The 24,756-nt window shown below is 38.3% G+C and overlaps 2 long non-coding RNA genes across 2 annotated transcripts in view; both read right to left on the minus strand.

Annotated features, from left to right (window-relative positions):
- Positions 1 to 9,229: 9,229 nt before the first annotated feature.
- LOC107184938 lies at positions 9,230 to 19,795 on the minus strand. Its single transcript, XR_001515842.1, has 3 exons — positions 19,637 to 19,795; positions 12,093 to 12,401; positions 9,230 to 9,242 (listed from the first exon to the last, which is right to left on the minus strand). It is a non-coding gene; the product is annotated as an uncharacterized LOC107184938 (long non-coding RNA).
- Positions 19,796 to 22,139: 2,344 nt separating this feature from the next.
- The window catches only part of LOC102766877, a 95,781-nt gene continuing 93,164 nt past the window's right edge, over positions 22,140 to 24,756 (minus strand). Inside the window, exon 7 of the long non-coding RNA XR_436282.2 lies at positions 22,140 to 22,218. This is a non-coding gene — a long non-coding RNA (uncharacterized LOC102766877). The remainder of the gene's footprint in view (positions 22,219 to 24,756) is intronic.

A 24,756-nucleotide genomic window follows, 5' to 3' on the forward strand; every position in this document is an offset into this window, starting at 1 on the left:
ACACACACACACACACACACATGGCGGCTGAAGCTTTCTTTGGGTGCAAGATCACCACAGCGCACTCCCAGAATTCCCAGGAAGAAAGCAGCCGCGACAGGCCCTCACCACACCCAGGGGGCCTCCCCTGCCCAGAGCTGCTCCAGCCCGGCCAACTAGCGTAGTGCCCAGACAGCGTGAGCACCTGCTCCATTCGCAGCGGCTTCCCCCAAACTACCAGCCGCACAGAGCCTGCACAGAGGTCGCTTCCACACAAGACCACTTTCGGTCCAACAAACCTGAGACAGTGTAGAGAGGGCTGGGGAGTCGCGGGAGCTCTCCGGGGACCGTGGGAATTCTCGCAGGGCCGGTAAGCACCGTTCTTCATGTTCCCCTCCATCTCCACAGGGTCGGTGAGGCCTCTGGCTAACCTGCAAGGTTGCTGCACGTTCACACCTGAACCCAATCAGCCTCAAGCAAAGGGAGCAGGCAGGAGGATCAACAGGGCCTTACTGCATGCACCTGGCCTCCCTGCCTGGAGCCACTCCCGCTTGCTGGGTGGGTCTGTGTCCTGGATGCTTAGGTATCCGCTGGGCTGCTGCCGTCTACCCAGTGGTCACTTCTACATAAGGCCACTTTTCCACACTTCTGGCTAAACTCATCCAAAAAAGGAAAGAACCCAAGTAATAAAATCATAAATGAAAGAAAAGTTACAACTGACACCACAGAAAATACAAAAAAATCATTAAAAAAAAATACTATGTACAATCATATGCTAAAGTAATCATAATACCAATCATGCAAAGATGGAAGAAAATACCCATAAAAGGAAAATAAACTATTAAATGAACTCAGACCTGGAAGATGTTAAAATTAACAGGCAAAGACATGAAAACAATTTAGTATAACATGCTCAAAAAGTTAAGTAGCGATATGAAAATATAAAAATATCTGAATCAAACTTATAGAGATAAAAAAATATTTTAAAAAGTAAACAGAGCATCAGTAAGCAATGGGACAACTTTAAGTTACCTAGTCTACATTTAATAGGTGTTCCCAAGGAAGAGGGAGGGAATTGAGTACAGCAAGTGTTGGCAGTAGTGTATAGGAACTGAGACTTGCCTACACTGTTGGTGGGAATTTAAATAATACAATCACTTTGAAACAATTTTTAGTGTAATAAAGAGTTAAAAAAAATAACAAAAAAGCCTACCATATGATCCAGCCATTCCACTCCTAGATGTTCATCTGAGAGAAATAAAGTATATGTTCACACAGAGACCTATGTACATACTAGGGGCCCAGTGCACAAATTCGTGCACCTTGAAAGGAACTGTGGGCCACGAGGCTGTGATGGGCACAGGTGTGAGTCTCGGCCCATCCTCCGCATCCCCGCCCGGCCCCTCCCGCTGCCGCTCCCATGCGCTGACAGTGCCGGCCCCGCTCGCACCTGCTGACAGCATGTTGCAATTGAAGCCGGTGCCAGCAGCGGGTTCAAGTAGGGGTTGCTGCTCTGATCGCCCCTTGGGAGCAGGGGGAGGTGGAGAAGCCCTCAGGGATGATCGGGGCCAGCAGCCACCGCTGGCAACCGCTGGTGGCACCGAGCTATCGGGATCGGCACCAGGCACTGGCAGCCAGCATGAGAGTGCCAGCAGCAGGTGTGAGCGCCCAGTGGGACTGTGGTGCATGGGAGCAAAGAATTTTCAGTAGCTACCAGAGGCTCGCCCCAATGACAGCTACTGGTGCCCCACCTTGGTCTGGTGCCCCTGCTCACCTGCTGCACCATCCTGCCACAGCCAATGCCCACCATGTTCCGCACACGCCCCCTGGTGGTCAGCACATGTCAAAGCAGCCGGTTGTTCGGTTGTTCAGTTGTTCCGCCATTCGGTCTATTTGTATATTAGGGTTTTATATATATAGATGTGCATAACTTTTATTTGTAATAACTCCCAAATGGAAACAATCCAAATTTGCATCAATATATGAAAGGATAAAGAAACCCTAGTATATCAATATGAACTACTACTCTCCCATAAAAAGGAGTTAAATACTCCTTCACACTACAAGATGAATCTGAAATAATAAGCTAATGAGAGAAGCTAGATTTAAAAATATTATATGATTCTATTTATCTTATATAATAAGAGCCTAATATGCAAATAGACCAAATGGCAGAACAACCAGGACAACCAAACAACTGAACAACCGGTTGCTATGACGTGCACTGATCACCAGGGGGCTGTGTGGAACATGGCGGGCATTGGCTGCAGAGGGATTGTGGAGCAGGTGAGTGGGGGCACCAGACCAAGGTGGGGCACCAGCAGCTGTCATCTGGTTGAGCTTCTTGTGGTTACTGAAAATTCTTTGCTCTCACACACTGCAGTCCCACCTGGCACTCGCACCTGATGCCAGCCCCAGCCCTGCTCACACCCGTTGCCGGCGCTGTAGCTGCCGCTCACACCCACTGCCAGCGCCGGCCCTGCTCGCACCCGCAGCCAGCACCAGAGCCACCGCTTGAACCCACTGCCAGTGCCTGGTGCTGGTCCTAATCACTCAGTGTTATCAGTGGGTGCAAGTGGCAGCCACTGAGGGCTTCTCCACCCCCCCCTTCGCCTCAGGGGCAATTGGGGCAGCAGCCGCCACTCCCACCCACTGACGGCGCTAGACCCACTCACACCCGCTGCTGGCACTGATCCCAATCGCTCCACGCTATCAGCAATTGCAAGCAGGGCCAGCGCTGTCAGCGCATGGGAGCGGTGGCGGTGGGAGCAGGGCTACCAGCAGACAGGGAACAAGGGGCTGTGATGGGAGGGACCAGGCGGGGTCATAGAGGATGGGCCAAGGCCCACCCCTGTGCCTACCGCAGCCTCGCAGCCCACAGTTCCTTTCAAGGTGCACGAATTTGTGCACTGGGCCCCTTGTGTTATATAATATGTAAACAAATCTGTTGTGACACAACATAGATTAGTGTTGCTGTGGGGTCCATAGGGGGGAGGGATTATAAGGGGCATGAGTACAGTTTTAGAGGTGATGGATATGTTCGTTTTTACTATAATGATAATTTAATGTGTTCACATAGGCATGAAAACTTTTTAAGTTTTTTACCTTAAGTTTATATTATGTCAAGTATATATTGATAAAGCTGCTTTTACAAACCACATACACATAAAAAATGAAAGTTTCACATGAGAAAAGGATATTTTTTATAATATGATTTTATAGCACATGACCAGACCACTTAAAATCTGCTTCACCCTTTACCTCTTCTTCTAATTTTACACTTGAGTTTTTAATCATATAAAATCCGATTTAAGAAAAAAATTTGACAGAGAATATATTTTTCATTACATTGAAAGTAAATTTATAGACATTTTCTCCCTGTTTATTTTTTAAGTAAATAATCAAATGTGTTCATGAATAACTCATGCTCAATATTTTATATTCAGGTCACAATATGTATTTAATATCTATGCCACAATTTCTTGGGAAAAATAATTTACTAATATATATTTGAGGAAAAAGAAAAAGAAAAAATGGGTTTAAGGTATAATTATGAGACTGCAAAGAAAATTTTGAGGTTTTAATATTCTTTTATGGCAAATACTTTGCTATAATTGAACATTACAGCAATTTAGAATTTTATGTTATCTCAGGACAATAGACCTAGGTAATTGTGAAATCTTAGGTGTGAATTGTTGCTAGGGATTTTAATGCTCTTTACCAGAAGATAATTTCTGGAAAATGATCTGTTTCAGAGAATATTAACAATGGATAACAATCAGTGAGAGTCCTATCATGTAAAAAGAGGCTCCTATAAGATTTTCTTCCTCTAGTTTTTCTTCTTACAGTTCATTTTTCATATTGCTTCTAGAGTTTCTGAAATAAAGATTTGATTATGTCACTCCTCTATTCTAAAGCCTTCCATAATTTTGCAGTATTTGCAAGTTCTTATTTAGAGTGTGCCATTCATTATTTTCCACCACTACTAACACTACCGCTTATGCATTCTAAGTTTTAGCTACAAAGAACTTATAAATATTTGTTATTTATAAATAAATATATAGTAACATTATTCTCTTTGTATTTTATAAAGGTCACTCCTCTGCTGGGTGGGAAATGAATTGCAGGAGAGAGAAACTATAGCAGTAACCCTGGTGAGAGATGCTAGTGACTTGAGGTAGTGTGGTGGCAATCAATTCTCAAGGAACTCCTTGCAATGGCTCCTCCTCTACTTTTACACCTAAAGATTTTCTAAACAATATCCAGGAACCTACAGCCTCATTAATACATTTTTCCCAATTGCCAGGCCATCTTCCTTTTTTCTACCAGCGTGCCTATCCCAAATCAGAAGAAATATTTGTCACTATGCTTTATTTCCCAAGACTTTCTCAGGAGCTGCTATAAAGCTACTTAATATCTTGGTCAGGATCCCCTTCGGAAAATCATGACACACTCAAAAGGAATAACAGAAGAGAGTTTAACCACAGGGCTCTTACAAGGCATGAACAGAGTTACATGAAATCAATAAGGGAAAGTGAAGCATCTGGGTTAGATAATCTTAAGGAACAGTTAGTCTTCCAAGTTTGATGGGGCAAAAGAAGAGGGCATTAGTGGAATCTAGCATGTCTTAGAGCTACAGTGCCTCCAATTGAATGCTTGAGTAGAAGAATTCAGCCATGGACACGCTTCTCTTAGAAGGGAGCACAGAAAAATAAATGCCCTGACTTTACTCTCCGCTGACCTGAAGGCAAGGGACACGGACTGATGCAATCCTTAGAGTCTGGGCTCAGGAACACAAGGCGAGTCAGACAGTTGAGAGTGGATTTGGAGAGGAAATGCAAAGTCGCCAGCAATTCAATATAAAAACTAGATGAGTCATTGAATTAACAGATGACAATGTGAAGGAGAATCCATACATGGAAAGAGAATAGAAAACTTGGAGTTTTATGGGCATCTTATTGTCTGACTACAACAGGGCCAAGATAGCAGCTAAAAGTTAAATTACAGGTCTTTACAAATTCTGCATTAGTACTTCATGAAGTTTTTTCTTAAAAACCCCCTCCTTCAGAACTGACTAGGTTGCATATTAAAACAAGATTTCTAGGCACTGCGTTAGGCCTACTGACTCAGAATCTCTCAGGATAAGGACCAGCATTTGCATAATTAACAAATTCCAAGACTGATTCTGACTAATTTCTTTCATTCTTTCTTTCTTTTTGAGAACTATTGTTCTGGATATTTTTAAGTTATAAACTTCATAAAATTGTAGGCAATTTTTCCCAATTTATCACTTTACACTGGCTCCAACCTTCATGATAAACTGTACACCTTAGTTAAGGTGTTAGTTTTAATCTGGAGATAATGTGAGACAAGCAAAATACTTACTGCAAAAGAAAAACAAGTTGCCAGGCTGTGAGCCCCTTGATTCAAACTGTCATTGAATTAGAAGGAAATCTGCATCTGAGAGGCATATTTCTTTCCTTCTTCTTTTCCCATGCAGAGTGAATCCCAGGGATGTCTCAACTCCCCAGCCCTATGTCACAGACAGGTGGTCCGGAACCAGACTTAGTTATTACTATGCACCCTGCTCCCAGAGGTTCCACAGCCCTGAGATTAGCAAAGCAAACTCATTTTCAAGAAACTTAATGGTGATACTTCATCAGGTATTAGCAAATGGCCCCCCTAACAAACACATCATCAGAAACAATGTTGGCAAAATCAGCGAGTGCCAACTTGAGGATGACAGCTCAGTTCCTAACGGAGCACCACCGGGGACTCATTATGAGGTGGTGGGAGACAGGGATGGAAGCACTTCTAGGGCCACATGTGTGGGAGCTGATGCAGCCAGCCTCCCAACCATGGCGCGGCAATCCGGTACACTGAAGAAATATCCGCGATGGGAATTGGAGCTATGTGACATTGACACCAGACTACCAGAATGCTTTCTTTTCCTTTCTGCCATCTACACACACACACACACACACACACACACACACACACACACACACACAAAATTGTGGGGAATTTTTAAAATACGAAAATAGAATCTATACTATCCAAGAATTAGCTTCCTATACTGATAACTAAAGCACCATTAAAAATATATTGTATCTTATTAAACATCTTTTGGTCAGAGATGTCCTTATATGTTATCTTACTAAGGCATTCTGAGTGTCTGTGAGATTAATTAATGCTTACAAATATTTCAAAATACTTTGAAAAAATATTAGTTGGACATAATTATAATAGCAATACTATTACAGACAGTCCTCAGATTATGTCGGACTCAACGTACATTGTTTCATGGTTATGTCGCCATCTCCCATCCTATATAATAAAAGGTTAATATTCAAATTGTCCCCTCAACCGGGAGTTTGAGCAGGAGGCAGGGCCAGCCAGCCAACCTCCTGCTTCCCCTCCCTCCCATCGGCTCTTATCAGGGTGGGCCTGCCGGACCCCACCTGTGCACAAATTTGTGCACCAGGCCCCTAGTTTATTTATTTTTTTAAAAAAGTTCCATCATTTTGACATATGTACATGTGTGCTTTATGTTTTTTATTATTTATTTACCACAAGTAAAGGTCAGGAATTGTTATCTTTCTTTTAATTTTTTTTACTGTTTCACTTCATTACTGCAGAGTGTGTGCTCCATGTGAGTGATGTAGGTGCTTATGTAGGTGGTTCCAACTTATGGAGAATATTGCTGTACGTCATAAACTGAGGACCTACTGTATTACCTGGTACATGTTGAGTAGTTATTATGTTTCACAAGTACTAAACACTTTGCAAAAATTCTCTAATTTAATTGTTTAAACAGCAACTTGGTGTTATAGGTGTGATTTTTTTTTTCTATTTTATAGAGCAAATGAGACTTACCAAAACTTTTGGCTTAAATTCCCAAAATCCCAAAGTTTATAAGTGGCATAGTTGGAATTCTAATTGAACAACTACAAGCCCTATGTTTTTGGTTAAAATAGTCATCCTATACCATTCAATTTATATCAACTTTAAGTTCTCAAAGATCAGTATAATTCTAGAAATATTTACACTGCATTTTAAAAAACACTTTCAAGGTAATATGTGGAATCTTACATACATGAGAATTACAGGGTAAAATTCTAGGTTTTGGAGTCTGACCACTGTACAAATAAAAATTATGGTAATAATTAGCTAGAAGGCTTTGATATATTTGAAATGTTGCTGTGAGTTTATAGAATGTGCATTGAATGCATATGACAGTGTAGATATTCATTCAATAGAGACCATTATTTAATGGATTATGTAGTATCCATTTTAAAACTCAAGGGAACATTTCAGAAAGTGAACACACTCATTTATATTTACTGATCAGCATACTAACATATTGTCTTTCAGAGAAAAAGAATGTATTAGAATTCTGGATGTAGGAGGATCAGTCTTACAGAATAATTATTTTTCAGCTTAAAATACATGCCATTTTACCTTCAATTTAAAGTATATTTTTATTCACTAATTGAGATTCTTAAATCTGAAGCTGCAGGTCAAGATCACGGTAGAGAAGCAGCTATGAAAAAAGATGATATCATGGGAAATGTAGACGTGTTTATAGATTGCTTAGGTGAAATGAGATGTACTTAAATAGAGCTGAGGAAATCAAGGGACTTTGAAACAATGATGTTATTAATGTGAATTGTAAAAAAAATGGGAGGATAATGTCAAGATGTAAGGAGAAAAAGATTGTGATCTATATATTGAAATTACAGAAGCAGATAAGGATCATGGAACTTGGTAGACAAGAACAATAAAGAAAATAGTTTACTGAGTTTTTGAAGATACTGAAAAAAAAAGTTTGGAAGCTGCAATAGAAAGAGTTTGGCTGATTCCCTAACCCAAATAAACGAGGAATGCCCGTGTTTCTGCTCTTGAATTTTCAAGATATACTGGAGAGAGCTCTATAACAAAACAACTGGTTCCATCATTAACTACGAAAAAAACAGCCACTCACTAGTCCTAATTAATGTTTCAATTTGTCTTTAAATTGGCTGCATTTCCATAAAGCTGTTTCATTTCCTAAAGAAGGGAGCCCCAATTCATACTTAGTATCTACAAATAATCTCACCTTAAGTGACATCAAGACCAGAAGCAATGAACTTCCTCAACATCTCTCCCATTTCTCTTCAAAACTCAGCTTCTTCACCCATCTTCTCCTCTCTCCCTCCTATTGAAGATAAAGAAGTAATTTAATTGTGACCCTTCTCCACCCTCTGAGAGCTTGTCCCAATAGTCATGTACCATTTCTCTTCTCTCCCTCTCCCTCTTCCTCTCCCTCTCCCTCTCCCTTTCCCTTTCTTTCTCCCTCACCTCCTCCCTCTCCTAGATCCTTTTCCTCAAAAGGTAAGACTGCACACATGCTAGTGCCTCTGATCCCATCACCACTGCCCTGCTGGATGTTCCCTTTACTGGTAGATTCCTCAAAAGATCATTCTCAGAAAAAGAGCCTCTATTTTTAATGTTTTCTTTTTCCACTTGCTCTATTGATCAAGGGCTTCACTCTCTCAGAGACGTAATAATAATCTGCCAAATCTAAGATTTTTTTCTTCTATCCTTATCTTGAATGTTCTGTAGAATTTTTTCATCACAGCTCTCGTCCTGTGGCTTCCATGATGCTGCTCTCTCAAATTGTTGTGTTGTTCTTTTTTTAGGCCTTTTTCTTTTAGACTGTTATTTCTCATTCTGCTCCCTAAATAGAAGTTTCCAGTTTTTATCCCTGTATGTTCTTTCCCTTTAAAACCACCTATATTAGACTGGCTTTAACTATCATTTTCTAAACAAATGTATATAATAACCATCACGTACATCACAAGCTTTCTCTCACTTCAAAAATTCCTTCCGATCATCTCTACAAAGATGCCCTACAAGCACCACACACGAAACCCAACACCCTTCTTGGATCATCCAGTTTCACACTTGGGTCCTTTCTGATTGCAATATCACCTCTTTTCCTCACATTCAAATAGATGCTAAATCTTATGCATTCCACTTTTCTAATCTCAGACAATCACTTCCCTGTTTCTATCAGCACTCACTTCACTATCTTCCATCTGGTAGTAAACAATATGTTTTAAACAATAACTTTAGCAATTGGACTGTGAATTCGAAATATTGGAACTTAATGAATACAAATATGGTAAACAAGTCTGGGGTTTCCTCACTTCAACATCCTCTTTAACGTCTTTTCCAGTCTCTCACTCTAGTCTGCCATAAATAGCAAGCTTCCAGAAATACTGCAGAAGACAGAACATTCTTGAGATTCCCAGAACCTTTTTATTCTTTTTTTTTAATTAATTTATTTATTTTTATTTTTTAGAAAGAGAAAGAAGAGAGAGAAGCATCAATTTGTTGTCCCACTTATTTATGCATTCATTGGTTGATTCTTGCATGGGCCCTGATCAGGAATCAAGTCACAACCTTGTCATATCGGGACATTGCTCTAACCAACCGAGCTACTTGGCTAGGACATCACCCTTTGTCAACATTTGGAGACTCTCTTAGGTTTTTAAAAATATATTTTTATCAGTTTTAGAGAGAGAGGAAGGGAGTTGGAGAGAGAGAAACATAGATCAGCTACCTCCTACATGCCCCCTCCTGGGGATTGAATTCAGTCATATACCCCGATGGAGAATCAAACTAATGACTTCTCAATGCATAGGATGACACCCAAAGAACTGAGTCACACCTGCCAGGGTGAGACTCTCCCAGATTTAAGTTACCCTCTGGCTTTGCAAATCTCCCAGCGAGGTGCCTGCCCTCTATAGGCATTGTCCCTCACTGTTTCTCTAGTCCCTCTTTAAAATTCATCATCCCCCCCTTTTTTTAAAATCATGGTATTGTGGAAGGAGTTTGAGATTTGGAAAAGACTAATATCAAATCCCACTGCTGCAAATTACTGATGCTGAGACTTTGGAGAAATATTTTGTAATATTTCTGTTTTTTTGAAATCTGTGTAAAGGGTTGATAACACCTATCTGAGCATAATTGGTGAAGATCAAATGAATTAATATATGTAAGGCACAATGTAAACACTCAAGAAACATAAGCTCCTTCTAATTTGATATCAATTTATATTAATGTAATACAATATCTGGTACTATTTGATGGTATGCCTTCGGGAGTAACAATATTGTCTTGCAGACAAATCCTGAGTGGAGGTACATCTCTGATAAACACAGTTGGTATATAAGAAGGTTCTTTCTACCATTCTTTAAAATAATTCCTACTTTGATTTATTCTGAATCATTTTATGACAATGTGGATAAAATTATTTTTCTGTTATAATTTGCTTTATGATGTCATTTTTTCTAACCAGATGAAATCAGGAGTTGAAGTGACTTTGAATGAATGAGCATGCTAGTGAGGTTGACTAAAAGCTGGGCTGAGGATCAGGGGGCCAGGTTTGGGGTGAGAGGTGGCAATTTTGTCAGACAGATGGCAAGGGATAAACTGAGAGGCACAAAGGATGGGCTGGCAGGCTCAGGGACCCCCTTCTCTTAGCCCAGATTCAAGGAAATGTGGAGGTGTGAAGAGGATTGAAAACTCAGGTGGACAGTCTTTCTTAACTAATTAATTAGTCTTGCCTGAAAGAAAACACACACACACACTTCCATGTAAAAAAAAACAACAACAAAAGAAAAACCCAACACTGCAGATCGTAATGTTGTTTGTTTAAGACTCTGGATTAGGCTTGGCCATAACAGACTGCAATGGATACTCTGTGTGCTACTTTTCATCTCAAATTTTGTGCTTAACATGTGAGCATATGATTCATATTCTAGCAGTTTATTACCATCAATAAAATTATCTTGGGCTAATGTTGATTTCAAGGTAGGTTACATGTCTGTAATTCTATCTTTACCGCTTAATATTTTTTCCTCCTCAGGGTCATGTTTTAAATGTGACCTAAAATAGCAAAGTCTTTGAAGAGTCTTCAGCATCGTGGTCAGGTTCACAGACTGTGAAGCCAGATGGCCTAGTTTCGAAAGCTATTTCTACCACTTACCAGCTACATAACCTTGGGTACTAGTATTCATTTAACTTCTTCTAGCTTCAGTTCTCTTATGTGTAAAATGGGAATAATAATGATAATCTCACAAAGCTAATGAGAATATTCAACAAATTAATATATATAAAGTCCTTAAATCATGCCTGGCAAGTAGTTTTAAGTTAGCTACTAGCCTGGCACCTACTAAATGTCACATGAGTGTTAGCTATTGCTGCTGCTAGAAGCTGTCAGAGTAAATTCCACATGCTATATTATTACTTTAAAAACAGTACACTGATCTATCCTCATAGAGGAATTTATTCAAGCGTGCCAGATAAATGTCTAAATACACTTACTCATCAAACCAAACATGAGTTTACCCCAGAAGTTGAAGAGAAGCACAGTGAAAACAATCATTTAACAGAAAATTGTTTATGTTTTAGTAACTTAATATAGAGTTAAATACTTTATAAAGGCATTTGGCAGACTCTGATGTTGATCAAGTTAAAAAATAATGTGAGAACAAAATAAAAACATTATTTAATGATTTATCAATTCACTCACTAAGCAACTAACTTATGCTTGCCCTACACAGAAGCTTGAAGAAAACAAAAAGAAAAATAAGAGCAATTTCCTACCTTTTTTGGAGTTATAATCCAGTAAGGAAAACTCAGATAATTTATTTTAAATCATGGTCCTGAACACAATGATAGTCAAGTGTGAAATGATAGGGGAACATACAGAAGGAAGTGATGTGTATTTATGGGAGTACTTGGTGATGCTGTGTGACTGGCAGAAGGCAAGCATTTATCGCTATCCTTAAGTTAAATCTCTGGTGTACAGGAAGGGTAGACACTCATGGCATCAATAGTCTCTCGTTATTATACTTAAACTTTTTTCAGCCCAGCCTATGAAAGATATAATAACATATAGGCTTGACCCCAAAACACAAAGCATCCAAAGTCTTCAAATTTAGTAGGAAAAATTAATTAGACCAAAAAATATTAATGGATTATATTAATGCAACATTGTAATTAATATTTTGAATGTCTGGGAGAAAAAATTTCCAAAACTTTACTGCAAACCACAGACAGACCTTTAGGAGAATCATGTGAGAAAGTTTCTCCTTGACGCTTACATTGTCCCTGGGATAATGTGATTGGTCAGGGCCCCCACATAACAATGAGGGCTATGGAAGTACACAGGTAGACGCTCAGCAAGACAGGAAGATAGGTCTTTCCTGGCTATTGTTCCCACAGTCAGTCAGCCCCCTTCATGCAGCCATCCAGCTCCTCCCTGGCCACGTGTGAAGTCCCAAAGCACAGAGAGCTTCTTGGTCTCGTTCAGCATTATCCAGCCAGAATGAATCACAGTTTTTTGTTTTTTGTTTTCTTGAAAGAAAAATCTGTAAGAAAACAAGTTCAGAAACTGAAATACAACCTGGGTAATATTAAGTGGGTTTTTAAAACATATAAATATCTTTTCAAAGTTTCTTAACTTCGCTAGATGCAAGATACACAAATTTAAAGTATTTTATAGGTTTCATAGTATAATGTCAAAACATAAACTACCACGAGGCATACATACTTTTTAAAGGCTAAGCTTTTTGATCATCATAAGGTTCTCTAACTGTGATACTTCCACTCTGAGTATAAGCTTAGGAAGTTAGGGAGATAAAAATCTTGGGGGCCCAAACCCAGGAAATTTGAGTAGCATCCTGTGGTAATTCGTTCACTCTGATGCTAACATCAGTACTGTTGCTCTAATTATAGACATAATTAAAACAGTTAGTCACTGCTATAGCCAATTAGGAAACATAATGCAAAGAGAGATTCCATTCATAATAACAACAATAATATAAAATACAAAGAAAGACAGTTGACAAAAGTAGGCAAGATCAAAATAAGGAAAACTATAAAATAATGTATGTATTTAAAAAATAAAATAAATAAAAGAAAATAAAAAATAAAAAACTTTGAGAAACTAGAGCACCTTATGATTCTCTGGCCACATTAGCTAAGATACCACTCTTCTCTATCCTACTAGCCCTATTGCTATCTAAAAGTGCAGATGCAAAGAAATGGCTTTGTCTGAAACACAGGGTTGTCTTGTTTCCTTGTTTGCATATTTATTTTCTGTCTTGGAATGCAAAAATAAGCTATGAAAGCAAATACTTTTTATTTCATGTTACTCATGTCTGGCACACATTGTAAGAATTCTTAACATGTAACAAGTTTTTATATCCTAATATATAAGATAAATTCTTGCTGCAGAAAAATAAAAATTTAAATGCACAAATAATAAATACTAATTGCTAATAAATAAAAAAGTTAAATTTCAGTGAGTAGTCAAAAATATAAATTGAAAATACATGAGATAGCATTTTGACCTCCAGTTTTTGTAAATATGTATTCAAAATGTAAATTGTGTAAGCCCTTTCATTCAATAATTCTACTTCTCATGAAGGAATAGGAAATTTACCAAAAAAGAGAATGTATTTGGATCCTCAATACAGAGTTCTAATAGAAAAATGGAAAAACCACCTAAATATCCATCAGCGTGCTAGCGACGGCCATCTGCAGTAATAATATGAAGACATTAAGCATTGTGCTTAAATGGATGAAAAATGATTTGGGAAAATATACAGAAAATTGACAGCAAAAAGACCAAAACAGAATGCCTATATAGTTCAGATGTGTGTGTATCTGTGTATGTGTGTTTGTGTATACACAAACACACCAAACAAATAATGACTCTCCCTGGGTGCTGCAAATTTTGTTTCCTTTAATATGCCTTTCTTTATATTTCATAAGGTCTACAGTGAAAATTGCATTCATATTATAATTTTAAAGTCAATTAAAGTTATTATTTTAAACTGGAGGCCCGATGCACAAAATTCGTGCAAGGGACTCAGCCCTCAGAGCACCAGCTTCATCCAGAAGGACATCCGGAAGATCGTTCCGCTATCTGGTCTAATTAGCATATTATGCCTTTATTATTATAGATTGCCAGTTATCTTATTTTTAAAAGAGAACTTAGAACTTAGCTCTTGAAATGACAGCATGTAAAAGAGAATGTTGTCTGATGTGTGGAGTCTAATCGTTTCATCAGAGAAAATTTACTCTCATGCATATTTCTCCTTAGTTTTAAGTTGAACCATGTAAAATTGTTTTTCAAGCTTTGGCACATTATGGTAGTTGATTTAATTCTTTCCCAGGTTAAAATGCAAGTGTCTCATTAGTGTGCTTTGGTGCTCTTGGCCCACATTCTTGCTTTAGGAAGAAACAGTAAACTATGACCCATAAACTTAGATGGCAACCGAATGCTCAGCTAGTCACACTAGAGCTGTTACATTTCCTCAGCATAGAAATCAGACATCATAGTTGTTTAGATCTTTCTGAATATTGAAACATATCTACTCTCATGTTCTTAATGATGAAAGGTAATCGCTGAGTCTTTAGAACACAAGAAGGCTCAGAAGAATTTATTCTCAATGCCAAATACGTTTCATTATTATTAATATTAGATATGCCTTGAAATTATTTTAAATGTGGATACAATTATATAAGCCACACTTACACCAATGGCAAAGTTTATATATCCTTTTTGTTTTAATACCTCATAAGCACTTTGACCCACCAAATTATAGACCCCCTTCTAAATCGCATTGTCAAGGTTCATTTTCATTTCTTAATTCAGTATAAGAGGCAAAGTTCTTGCCATAGGCAGTTCACTCCATATCGCCACACTTGAATCACTATGGTCTTCTGGAATCCATCCATGGTAAGATGAAGGCCAAGATCTTCGTAGATAAGATAGCCTGATCTTGTAAAATCTAGACTAAATTCGTTTCTAATCACACAGGGCTTGCTTGGGTTATGTTCATTGAGTCTCAGACAGCATATGCAAGATCACCCACTAGGTTGGAAACCATAATTCTGAGGCAACTATACTGTTCTAAATAATCTTAAACATAATGAGTTGGAAGATGGTAATTTTTCTCTAGATCAGGTTGAGGTAACTCTTTCTCTGTTCCTGACAAAATCCTGTGATTATCTCTAACTCCAAATCTATGCAAATTAAAGTTTCTCCCCAACCCACTGAAATCCTAGAATAGGGAGGAGGAGTGAACATGAACAATTTCTGCCCCGCCCCCCCACCCATGGGGAATTTTGTGGCTTTTTATAAGTTTCTTTCAGTTTGCTGCCATTGAACCCTCCCTTGTTACCTCTGCTAATGGTAGTTCAGCCCCTGCCATGTTCCTTCACCCAAGTGGTTCAGTGAAATGGAGTCACTGAAGAGAAGACTCAGGGAAGGTTCCCTTCCTCAGGGTTCCCATTGGCCCTTTACACAACATGCAGTCACAGTTTGCTTTCTGCTGGGCTCTCTCCTCATCACTGTGTTACTTTGGAAATTCTCCCTATAGGGGCCAGGGGCCAGGTCCTATGGCCCTCAAATTCCAAGGAATTGTAAAACTCTTCAAACATTTCTTTTGAAGGAAACCCTCTTCACTTGATAGGGGTAAGGGAAAGTGCCACAATGAGGGGAGGATTGTAGGAGTTAAATTGTCCTTTCCATTTTTTCTCCTCCAAAACCTACAGATGGGCAACAGACTAAGGTTGCAGAAATTGCTTCACAGTCTTCATGTGGTACAGAGATAGTACAGCAACTTGCGTGGGGATGTGAACAGGGTTGGTGCAAATCCAACTGAGACTTCTGCTTAAACTCCAAAACAACAGGAATGGCAACATTTAACATTATCTTAGATACATGTATAATAATTATTTATATACTAGAGGCCCAATGCATGAAATTCATGCATAGGTAGGATCCCTAGGCCTGGATGGTGATCAGGGCTGATCTGTGGGGCGACTGGCGAAGTGGTTGCCCCCCACACACACTGGCACCCACCTTGGCCGGCCTGGGGCCTGTGGGCTGGGGGCATCTCCTGCATTGAGCATCTGCCCCCTGGTCAGTGCATATCATAGCGACCCGTTGTTCTGCCATTTGGTCGATTTGCATATTAGGCTTTTATTATATAGGATACACGATACTCCTGTGCTTCTATATTACATATGAATGTATTCAGAGTGTGGTGTATCTAGGTATCATAATATAGAGATAGATAAATTTGGAGGAGAGGGACAGAGAAAAGTTATATAAACCCATATAATATTTAAAGCCTAGAATAGGACTTGGGGCAGCATTAAGTCTTTAACATAACTTTTACATTAATTAATTGTAACATTTTGAAAGTATATTCCTAATACCTCTGTCTGTAGCTATAAGTCTCACTTATCGTTAGGACCTAACTGAGCATGTTAAAATCTCCATAAATCTGTTCCTCTGGTCTCAGCCCTGACATGGAAAACTATCTTGTAAGAATGCTTATTTAGATTTTGGTTAAAGTTTTGAAACTTGTGAAAAAAAACTTGAGGAGGTGCCAGCTACTAAATTTTTTTTTAATCTCTGGGTAAATCCAGTTCAAATATCCAATTTTTAAAAGTCCATGCATCATGAGAAGTATCTCCATGAAGTTCTAGTGCCTGTAAGAAAATAATCCATGCAGGGACATTCCAAAGGTTTGTTTCTGACCTTTCTTTGGTTTTAATCACTGAAGTTCTAGACAGCTTAATAAGTTGAAGGTGCTGGGTCACAGTCTAACTTAATGAGGCCCGCTGCAGAGACTGGGCACCTCTGATTGCTCCCATAAGTCTTAGCACATCTGGTGTACTGTCCTTGGATGAGAAATGTTTTCCATAACTTTTCTCTTGTTCACTACCCTGCATATAAATTGTTTTTATTAACCCGAGAATGATACAGCACTGTATATTTGTGTGAGCTTTTGCCATTTTCAGCTTTATCCTACAGAAAGAGAGTTGATTGTTTTCTCCAAAAAGGAATTAAACACTGTTTATCACCAATGTCTTCTTTTCTATTTTTCTACCCTTACTTAATATGGGTCAAACTAACCTTCAGTTTGACATTAGATTAAAGAACTAAACATTGTAACAAGACTCTTTGAGACAATTTACAATATGCCATAGTTGTGGAAGAAAAGAACCAGATAAAAACAATAGATCACTTTTAAAGACTTTTTCCATAGGACAACATATCCAGATGTAAATATCAAGGAGATTCAATTGTATGGGGAAATATATATATATATATATATATATATATATATACACATATTTGGGTGATTGGCACATTCCTTTGTCCAGAATGATAAACAAATTGATAGACAATCTATTCTGTTTTATTTCAGGATATTTTACAAATCTAATGAAAGCCATATTTCTTCTTTCTTTGCTATTTCCCATATGGATACTAGTAGAATGGAAGTTGATCCAGATGGATAAAACTACAGTTTTATAGGATGGTGTTACATCTGCATCCTCCACCTTAACCTTAGTCATGAAGAATGCATCTCAGGGCCATTATAGCGCAGTAAAGAAAATTGAGTGTCTTTATAAAGAAAGTGGACCAAAGACAACATGACCATATTTTTACTAAGGAAATTCTGCAGGTGGAAGCAGTTTGTATTGGAATCCATCTTATCTCTCTGAAAGCCAAAATATTTGCATACTGAAGTCATCTGCCATCCCGTCATTGACACTTATCTTTTGAACAGAAAACATTGCTTGCATTCTTCTCTGATTAATCCTGTCTAACCGAAATTCACACACAAATACGATATTTCACATAGCATTATATTAAAAATATAAAAAGAAGAGGAAGTAGCTAGATGGTGTCAAAGGATAGTTCGTCATTCTATCAGACACAAGGTGAAGACCAGTTCTGGTCATAATTAGGTCAGCTCCAGAATAAGCAGAATGTCTCTGGTATCAAGCTAATGGAAGCTTTGGAAAGAGTCAAAGTAATACTCTAGTTGTATTATTTTTAATTCGCCTACTGAAATGTTGAATAAAACCTGCCTATGTTTTTTTCCTATGGCATATTGTATGTCACTAATGTAGCTCTCTGTACAAAACACTGGTTTTGCCATATCACTTCAACATTTGCAAGGTTCTTACTCTTGTATATTCTTTACTCAATTAAAGGACACATCAAAGCACTCATGATTTTTGTTGTTTACATTTTACTACTCAACCACTCTTTCAGATTTTCCTTTCATACAACTCATTTGTGAAGGAAGCTTCATGTGACTCCAATATAAAATTCTTAGATTAACATTTTTAACAGCTTTGTCCATTCCCATAAATCTAGATACCTGATATATGAAAATGTAGGTATCACCCAAATCTACCCGCCATGCTTCTCTTTCTCATTCATTTCCTCACTGACATTCTTACCTAGACAATATTAAAATGCAACTTCTTATAGTTCTTCCCTATACATTGCAAGATCACCTTCTCCATCACGTATTTGCTACTTGATCATTTAGCTATCCAATCACAGGCACATATAAAAATTTTATTTTAAGTTTTATATAGTACTGCCCACAATTCCACACTTTTAAGGATACCTCAATTAGATATTTACAGAATCCTAAGATTCTAATTTGCCATCATAATTGTATAAAGATCAATACTGAAAGAGGCTCAAAGACTTTCTATTCCATCTCTTACATTTGTAGCTAAGAAAAATGCTCTAGGTGGCAAAGACGAAATCAAAACACCAATCACTATATTTCAAGTTCACAGCTCTTATTGCAACAGCTTGCATTTACAACCCAGAAAAACTGCCGCGAATTAGTCCTCTGCAAATTATCAGTCTTAAAAATGTCAGTATTCTCTACTCTACTATATTAGGGTTCTCCAGAGAATTGAGAATCGGAATCAATAGCATAAATACAGATATCTATAAAAGGAGAATTATTATAGAAACTGGCCCACATAATTACAGAAGCTGAGAAGTCCCATGGTCTGCTATCTGCAAGCTGGAGTCAGGGATATAATCCAGTCTGAGTCCGAAGGCCTGAGAACCAGGGGATCTGATCATGTAACTCCCAGTCTAAAGGGTGTAAGTCCCAGAGTTGGAAGGCCTAAGAAACCAGCATATCTAGTGTTCAAAATCAGGAGAAAATGGACAGTCCTGTTCTAGAACAAAGAGAGAATTTGCCTTTTATCTACCTTTTTGTTCTTTGGTCCCTCAACCAATTGGATTATGCAAATCCACACTGGTAAGGGGATCTTTTATACTGATTCAAATGCTAATCTCTTCCAGAAACATTCTCACAGAGACACACAGAAATAGTGTCCACTGGGTATCCTGGTCAAATTGACACATACAATTAACCATCACAACTATCAGTTCTTCCTGCAGATCCCAAGCCATGTAGATGTCCATTGTGCTTCAAAATTTGTCAGAATTCCCTGCCTCATCCTTACCCCACTATCTTCTCAGGCATACTTATTCACTTTTACTGCCTATCTTGAGTCTACTTTTTTGCCTAAAAGCCATCCTCTATGCATTCTTCTCCAAACCACTACAGCCATTTTAATTTTAACTGCCTCCATTTTAAAAGTTCCTAAAAATTCTCTTAACTTGTCAGATTAGGTAACTTCCTCCACCAGTGTTGATAGTATCATACTTCTGATGATAAAAGCCACAAATATTTTTGATACTTCTTATGAGTTAGTCTTTGTGTCGCCATGCACCAGCTCTTGGACTCACCTGTCTCTTGTCCCAGTGCCCATTACACAACTGGTTCTGAAGGGCCTCTGACCAACTTCATGCAGGTACTCAGACGGCCATCACAAACAGGGGAACTAAGTTGAAGAATTGGAGATAAGAAAGTTTTGAGTAGAGATATTTTGATATATAAGAAGATATATTACTTATATAAAAACCCTTGGAATTTCCTAAGTGATAAGAGTGGTAATGATGTTTTGGTTATGTTAATATGGTGACCTTTGGGAAGCACCTAAGGATATGGCTGATTGTGACTGAAGGACTGGAACTTTCAGTCCCCACATTCGCCTTACCTCTAGAAACAGGAGAGGCATTGGAGGTCAACTGATGGCCAGTGATTTAATTAACCATGCCTATGTAATGAAGTTTCCATTAACAACCAAAAGGGTAGGATTCAGAGAGCTTTCTGTTTTTTTGGTGAGTAGGTCTCACCTTCAGACCTGATAATATTTTGAATAAAGTTTAGAGAGATGAGGCTGAAAAGAGAAGCAAAGGCCAGATCACGGACTTTTAAAGACTACTTCAATACACAAAGGATTTTTGAATCTAGTATCACAATGGTAACCTGAAAGAGGTAAATCTCAGTTTTCAATGTGCTTTAAAAAACACACAAACATTAACAGTTAAGATAACTCATGAGATTCCTGCATTTGAAGACAGATTTAGTTCCAACCCTCAAGGCATAAAACTCTTAATTTGCTTGTGTCTTCTGCATACCACTCTCCAATAAATCTATATTAGAGTCCTAGCTGGTTTGGTTTAATGGATAGAGCATAGGCCTGCAAACTAAAGGGTCCCAGGTTCGAGTCTGATCAGTGGCATGTACCTTATTTACAGGTTTGGTCCCTGGCTTCAGAGGCACATTCAGGAGGCAGGCAACCAATCAATGTGTCTCTTTCACTCTGTCTCTCCTTCTCCCTTCCACTTTCTAAAAACCAATGGAAAAAAAAAAAATGTCCTCGGGTGAGGATTAACCTAAAAAGTAAAATAAATAAGTAAAATCAATATTGGAGACTTGAGATTTTATTATGAGTGGCTTCAGAGAATTTCATAATAGGAATGCATTTTAAAGAACATCTGGTTCAAGTTTCTTAGCTTTCAAATTTTTAAATCTCAAAAATGCACTACATTTTACATAAGAATTATAAAAATAAAATAAAGAAAATAAATATCAAATAAAAGTTTTCATATAAATTAAGATTCTGAAAACCCAAAAGTCTTTATTTACCAGACAGGGAGGAATATGAGCAAAATGAAATGAGAATACAATGATCGAGTATGATGTCGAAATTTCAGATAACTGTATTGAGTGTGCTCTGTGACCTTTGCAGCGGGGTTCAGGATCGGAAGGAGGGGCCAACGCACAAATGAAAATGCTATACAAGAAATATGAATTTAGAAGGCATTGGGGGCCAGTTCGAGCCTCTTTCTTGAAGCGATACACAGCTTTCTGGCCTGGTCCACTATTTATTTTCTTGAATACACATTTGCCTTTTAGCAAAGTATACAGGCATATCAAAGGTAAAGTTTGGTAAATAGTAAAAGGATTATCAGGTTAGGGAATTGCCTTGAGCCAGCACTATCTCAACAGACAAGGTGCTTAGCATCCGCCCTGCTAAAACCCAAGGTCCATCGGCCTTCCGTGTTCCTTGGTGCACTCTCATGATAGTATCAGCAAGCAGTGGCTTCCCACAGTGTGCCTCTTATAAAAATATTCAAATTATTATTTTTTTTAAATTGAGTTCCATATCTGTGAGCTCATTTGTGGTTACTAATACATAGAACCAAACTGGATGCAGTTGGTGTTTACAAAAATTAGATGATCATCAGAATCACTGGGTAAACTACAAAAACATTGAAATTTTGGGGTTCTAACTTACAGTGCTTGTTTTTGTATGATTGGTTTTCATTTGTTTTGGTCTTGTAGTTTGTCTGTCTCTGGTCAGAAAAATGATTTAGGTGCATTTATTCAGCAGTTTATCTAATATTTAATATTTGTCAGGAACTGTTGTAGGTGCTAGGGATATAGCAGTAAATAAGCCTATTTTCCTAATCTCATAAATCTTATATTTTAAGTAACATAATAAGAATAGGCATGTATATACTCTTAATGGCAACCTGATAAAATAAATTTTACCATGTTAGCCAAGGTTTAATTAAAGTTTTAATTGGTGATTTAAAGAAAAGATACTGATTCATTTATGAACAAAATCAAATCATAAAATCACACTATCTTCCAATATTTTATTACTTCTAATATTTAGAGCAATTATACTCAATAGTTCTATTTATATAAATTCAGTTTTATAAAATCATGTGAATAGAATAGCTTACATAAGTTTTACTCAATTAATATTAAATTATTCATTGACATTTCAATACCCTTCAAAATAGAATGTAAAAATAATTTAAAATATTTATGAGATAGGATTCATCTATTTTCTTTATTCTATGAACTTAACATAGCCTTAATACATACCTTCCCCTTTCCACAGCACCTCTCAAAGCTGTCTTCTGTTTTGTGTTCATTTTTAAGAGCTGATCATCAGAGGTAGGCTTATAATCTGAAATACAACATAAATTGCTTAGGACAACCATTTCATGGCCTCTTGCCATGACAGAATTTTCCCTAAGAACTTTGCATTTTTTCCTTTTGAGTCACGTCAAATAGTTTCTTTCACTTCCACCCATCCTGGTCTCATCCACTGGGTGGCCAGCATTACTGTCTGCTTAAAAGCAGCTGGGGGAGAAAACCACCCTGAATAACCTCCATTTTTATATAAAAATTATAACTCCCAAGAGACTGGAAGCACTGTAATGCTGACTTTCTGACCTCAGCCAACTGTTGTGGCTGCTCACAAATGAACCCACCAATAAAGAGATTAGAAAAACTCTGGAATGTGGTTTTTTGGCCAGAATAAACTCAATCTAGATAAAGGCAAAGAGACTGTCCATTTTATTTTTCAGGGTAATGTCTACCACATTGAAGCACTAATGAATACTCAGACACACTAAGATTTTTTTATATATATTTTTGGCTACACATTAATTTTAGGTGGACATTCCTTAATCTAAGGTTCTTTGTGGGTAAGCAGTTGCACTGTGGAATTATTCTGGTAGTTAAACAAAAATAAAAGAGTTCTTCCTTTTGAAATGTTTAAAATAAATTCTTTAGATATTAAAGATGGAGCCATGTAGCATTAACTAAAAATATTCTCTTATGAGAACAAGTTCTTCTCATCTATTTTGTTTATTCAAACACTAGCACCCAGCGCACAGATTTGTGTACATTGAAAGGAAATTAATTAGAAGGTGGCCGGCAGGGTGGGACTGAGCAAGATAAGCCAGACATGCCCTGGAGCCAACCTCCAGGGGTTCTGCCCTGGCCAACGCACTAGGTGGTGCTATAGCTTGAAGTGTGTCTACGCGATGAGCCAGGTCCCTCAGGCAGTTGGGGTCCCTTGGCCTGGCCTGCAGGGATCAGACCAAAACTGGCTCTCCAACATCCCCAGAGGGGTCCCAGAGTGTGAGAGGGCACTCTGCAAAGTTGCTATCATACAGGGTATGGAACACAAACACAAGTTTGCAGTAAACCAGATTCAGAACCGACAGTACCCCAGCAACAACATAACCCATGGCCAAAGGTATAATTGCGCGGCCCCATGAGGAATCAGGCTCCCTTCTCTCTGGTTTCAGGGTGCGTTACTCAAGAACTGCCACTGCCAAGTCACTGCAACTCCACAGCTCCTGCATCGAGCATCTTCCCCCTGGTGGTTAGTGCTCATCATAGAGACTGGTCAAATGGGCAGAGGGACACTTAGCATATTAGCCTTTAATATATATATATAGACTAGAGGCCCATTGCACGAAGAGATTTGTGCAATAGTCCTTCCCTTCCCCTGGCTGCCAGCACCGGTTTTCCTCCGGCACCCGGGACCCAGGCCTTGGCTCCAGATGGAGCCTTCAGTCTTCACGGCTCCGGATGGAGCCTTCAGTCTTGGCTCTGCCGCTTTGCCCCTACGTATGCAAATTAACCGCCATCTTTGTTGGGTTATTTTGCATACTCTCCTGATTGGCTGGTAAGCATAACAGAGAGATGGTTAATTTACATGTTTATTATTAGGTAAGATTTTATTCCATATCTGCTATGTGAAAGGAACTAGGTAAAGTGCTGATTTGTTTGATATAAAAAATTAAATCCTTTGTTAGCTGAGTAATTCACAGCAATTCCATGATCATCAACCTCTTCCAGTAGATTACCAAATTTTTATTTAGAAAAAGAAAACTTGTTGGACAAATTCAAATGCATAATACACTTAAAAACCGGGTTCTCTATAATAACTTATGGGAGGCAAAAAGCTCTAGTGTTGGCAGAGTTAATAATTCATATATTTCACAGGAACAAGTTTGTTTTGGGATAGCTGAAACATAATAGTCCCTAATGATTTTTCTTTCAAATCTTTCCTGTAAGCACACATCTGCTCGTTTTGAGATTTAATTGTAGATACTGCCTACATTGGCAGGGGAAAAAAAGTGTTCTCTTCAAAATACCTCTCATTTCCCATTTAATCAAAGGACTGAGTTCATTTGATCTCAGTTCCACATTGCTATTCACACTTAAACTTAAAGGCAACAGGCTTACCAAGTAGGAGTACTACTTGGCATTGATGGGCAAGTTTCACCACAAGCATAATATTGAACTGCTGCGCTCATCTTTCTTATTGAACTGTTTGCCAAGGAAATCCAGTCCATGATAAATAGACAAATGTCTGAGATCACTGTGGCTCATTCTCTGATGAGGCAGCTGCCTCCATGCTGTGTTTGTTGTTCCAGGATATTGTAAATACTAATATTTTATAAGCTATAGTGCAGTTTAGGAATGAATCTCATAAACATAATTCCCTATTTCCCAGTTTTCAAAATCACAGAGCTTGGGCGAATATCATTAGTGGTCAGTCTGTAGATTCGGCTCTCAGCTCCATGGGCTGTGGTGGGCAGAGGAAATTTGGGATGTGCAAAGTCTGAATCACTCTGTCTTTCAGAAAGTCAGGGAACTTTTGAGTTCATGTAATTCCTTCTGATTTAAAACGACAGGCTATGGT

Source organism: Myotis davidii, unplaced genomic scaffold (assembly GCF_000327345.1).
Source record: "Myotis davidii unplaced genomic scaffold, ASM32734v1 scaffold44, whole genome shotgun sequence".
NCBI lineage: Eukaryota > Metazoa > Chordata > Mammalia > Chiroptera > Vespertilionidae > Myotis > Myotis davidii.